The sequence below is a fragment of the Lissotriton vulgaris genome, chromosome 3_1 (assembly GCF_964263255.1).
Source record: "Lissotriton vulgaris chromosome 3_1, aLisVul1.2, whole genome shotgun sequence".
Classification (NCBI taxonomy): domain Eukaryota; kingdom Metazoa; phylum Chordata; class Amphibia; order Caudata; family Salamandridae; genus Lissotriton; species Lissotriton vulgaris.
In genome coordinates, this window is record NC_141689.1 from 665,681,151 (window position 1) to 665,685,275 (window position 4,125).

A 4,125-nucleotide genomic window follows, 5' to 3' on the forward strand; every position below is an offset into this window, starting at 1 on the left:
AATCAAGAAAAGGGGGCAGGGGACAAACACCCTGACCCCCTAGGCCTGGTCAGGGGGTCCCGTAAGGACCCCCAGGGCCCAAAAAAGTATATTTTTTTAAAGAATCTGCGATATTCGCGCACCTAGCTCGTATTTTGGCTGAAAATTTTACGAAAATGAAATGCGGACTCCTGCGCTTCGTTTAATTAAGACCCCCGGGTGGGCCAGGTCCTGGAGGCAGAAACAAAATGTGTGGGGACTGCCACCCCCGGGGCTTGTTTTATTAAAGTTGGCGGGGGCCTCTTAGGCCCTCCCAAGCCCTGGGGACTGCCACCCCCGGGGCTCTTATTAATGATATCCTTTAGGGGAGCAGTGATTTTTCCCGTCCAACCACTAGTGATGCAATGAGCACAGTGATGGTCCCCATCCCGCCGGAGCGGCCCGAGAGGCCGAGGTCGATGTCCATCACCTCAGTTACTGAAATATAAAGGATGTGTGTGTGAGAGGAGTCGCGTCACTGCTGGGACTACTGTTCAGCAGGGCTTAACCCTATGCCCTTCCTAGAGACATCTTGCTGTTTTCAGGAGGTGCTTGGAGCAGGTCCATATGCGCATTGTTTTAGGGTCTCTGGTCACACCTTGAGCTTCACTGACACTCCCCGCACATTACAGCCAGTGCCCCACAAATGGGCATTTACAACACACTCACTTCTCAAACTCTTCCAGATTACAGGCCACACGGTCCGACAGCACCCCCAGAGTAGCACACAGTACTCAGAGTAGCAGTCTCGCCCCACCGACAGCGCACGCACACACGTCATGCTGCAGTAGTCACTCACTACCAGAAGCCTACAGCAGCACGCGCACCCCTCACAGACCAGCACTCTGGTTGCATGTGCACGCTTCTTACACACTAACTACACGCACGCCCTCGCACAGTTAGAAGCAAAAGCAAACGAAACAAAGAGTAGGAGTGTACGTCTGGGTTTTATTCTAAAACTTACAGTTTAAAGTATTTATGGGGTCGGACCAGCCAGAGTTAAGCTCGTGTTTTATTGTTTTCATCCAAAATAAAGAAATTCACCATGGAATAGAGAAGAATGATATCAGGAAAGTGTCTGCAAAACAAGGTGGTAAAAGAGCAAACAGTCCATAGAGGTCTACCTTGGGAAGGAGTTTGTGGGTTGTTATAGGTGAGTGTCAGGCACAAGACCGAGACACTGTGACCAGGAAGTGACGTGTTGTGAACACTCAGACATACGGATTTTGTCATGAGGCGGTAGAATGCTTCTACCACTGCGATCCAGTGTGGGTTGATCAAGGCGTATTCTTTGAACCTGTGATACTTCTTCCTATGATGGGGTGCTTCCTGGCGCTGAACACGAGCAGAGGAGAGTGCATACACTGGGCAGAAGGCTGTGGCAGTCATCCGTGTAAGGACCGCCGCAACCTGGAGAAATCAAAGACGTCTGAATAACAAGACCCGAGGGCAATTTGAAAGGACAGCAGATACAGAAGCTGGGGTGCAAAATATGATTTAATAGAAATACCTTGGGGGATGGGGAGGGCGGGCATGTAGCACACCAGTCATGTATGGCCTTTTGGAAGCTGATTCAAGTGCGTGTGTCCCTCCCACCCAGCATGCATTTGGCTCTCTGTGAAGCCTAACATGTCTAAGACTTTATTCTATGGTTACGTCGATAAGAGCATACGACCAGATGGCCCCTACATAACTGTAAGACAACGACGGCTGTAGTGCCTGGTTGCAGTTGGCCCTCGCACCGCGGCGCAATCTTCAATCCCCACCTGGTATCCAAGGACCGTGGACAGAGTGAAGCTGCTTCTCAGGCCCTTGTTGCTCATCTGGACCAGGACTCTGGACGAACTGCAGGGCACAGTCCTGAACTGACCAGCATAGTACACCTGCTCTGTAGGGACAGCCATGAGGGATTTGATGGCATCTGTGTCCGTAACACCTGAAAGAGGAGCAACAGCGTCAGGCTGTAATACAGTGAGCACATTGTGAAAGTATGTGTGTTTGATGCGCAAAGAGCAGTAACCCTCCAGGCGTGCTCAGTGCTGCACAGCAGAGCTAATGGCAGGCCCAGAATTAGGATATGCTCGTCATTACGAATATTAAGGAAGGAAAGCACTGCCCATAACACACATTGGAGAAGCGTTGAAGAAGAGTTGAAACCTTGGATAGATATGCAACAGCAGAGAGGGGGTAAACTTGGGTACTAGCCAAAGGCTGCCCTCATTTTAGCGACCATACATATCCCAATTGCAGCTGCAGGTCGCATGTTTGCAGAAAGAAAGTGATTGGATGACTAAAGGGAATGCAAAGCAAAATGGGCAGCCTTGAATCCGTACCTGGCACGATGGTGGAGACTGCGACCAGCATAGAGGTGGGCCTGTACCCAGGGCCAGAGATGCAACTTGGGATGTTGGCGACAAAGGAACATCCCAGGCGATTGCTGATCATCCTGGTTTGGTTTTCGAAGAAATTAAATGTTGCTGAAAAATAACCAGGGAGTACAATATAAAAGTTAGAAAAACCTTAGTTGGAATGCTATATAGCTTAAAATTCGCCGCCACCTGATGAGAAGAAGCGATTAATTAGACCCACGATTTGAAAAGAGTGCTGACAAACTAATTAATTGTATACGACTGTGGGAGTAAAGTAAGCGGAAGTGCGCAGTAATCTTTAAATATACACCTATTTTCTTTCTCATTTGATCGTGCTTTTTTAAGCCACTTTGCACATCGAGATCAGTGTGTACTGTCAACACACATCAGTGAATAGTGAAGGGAAACTTGTATCTACAAATCTCGCTTTTCCAACGGTTTTCCTCAGCTGTGTGCCCATCACCATGTCTTGTGTCAGCCAGACATACGGCCTCTCTACATAGAAACGTGTCCATAAGATGCAGTCTGCACATAAGCAAGTCCTGTAGCGCCCTCCCCAACACTTTCACTTCACACCTTTCCCTGGATGAGGAAATTACTCCGAAGGATGGCACGCTGAGTGAACCCTGCCAGAATTAGTAAACACAGTTCAGCAGCCCGCTCTTCCGCCGACAGGGGATATGTTGTTTACTGTCGCCCACCTGCACATCATGTGATAAACATGGAATCTTATGACGTGCCGTGACCAACCACTGTATATAACGCTGCATGACCGCTACACGAGTTGTGTCATTTCACTTATAGGCGCTCTTGCCCATTCCCTGTTTACTACCACTAGGGAGTGAGGCTACCTGGCCATTTCCATTTCAGAAGCAAATGACTGCAAAAGTACTTACGGAGGGTGGTTAACGAGGAGAAGGGCACTGCCAAACCCAGCCCAGCGACAGCCACGAGGCACAGAAGGGCGGGCATCTTCATCACGAGGCTGAGAGAGTACAAAAGACAGTGGTGTCTGGGCAATATCTGCTGAAACCGAGGGATGGGTCTAAAGGGCACAAGGGCAGAGGGAGGGTCACTGACCATCCCCTTTCCAGCTCCAGCCATCCTGGCAGAATCTGTTTGGACAGGTGTGGGGGTAGGGGGCGAGGGCAAGCACGAGAGAAGGAAGGGCGTGGACAGGGGGAGAAGAATGAAGAGAGAAAAAGAGGATGTGAAGGAGATGAAAGCACAAAAGGAGGTGAATACGGAAGCAAAGAAATGGCAAGAATAATGGAAAGAAAGAGAGGAGAGGGAAAGAATAATGAGGAGAGCATTTTAAGAAGAAATAAAAGGAGAGGGGAGAAGACAGGAATAAGAAAGAGATGTATAGGAGGGCAATGTGAAAAAGAGGACTTTGACGGCCTCATAAAAATGGCGAACATAGGCGGTGGGGTGCGAGCGCAGCGCCTCCCTCCCACCGTCACCTGCTGCAGCAATACAATAAAAACACTAGTGGAGTTGAACTTTTCACTCACTAGTAGCCAAGGTCACTGGAATTATGCATCAGGAGATGGCCACATTTTGCAGCAGGGTTGAGTAAATTATGTGGCAAGAGAAGGCGAATTATGCGGCATAATGCAGTACATTTTGAAATAGAATTACTTCATTATTTTGCCATTTTTAAACTTTGTAAAACTGTCTGGTATCGGTTGCACCTCATAAGCACCAGTTTAACACCTAAATATAGCCATAAGCAATA

General features: G+C 48.7%; 1 pseudogene; it reads right to left on the reverse strand.

Annotated features, from left to right (window-relative positions):
* Positions 1-340: 340 nt before the first annotated feature.
* Positions 341-3,359, reverse strand: LOC147726897 (uncharacterized; annotated as a pseudogene).
* Between the last annotated feature and the right edge of the window lie 766 nt (positions 3,360-4,125).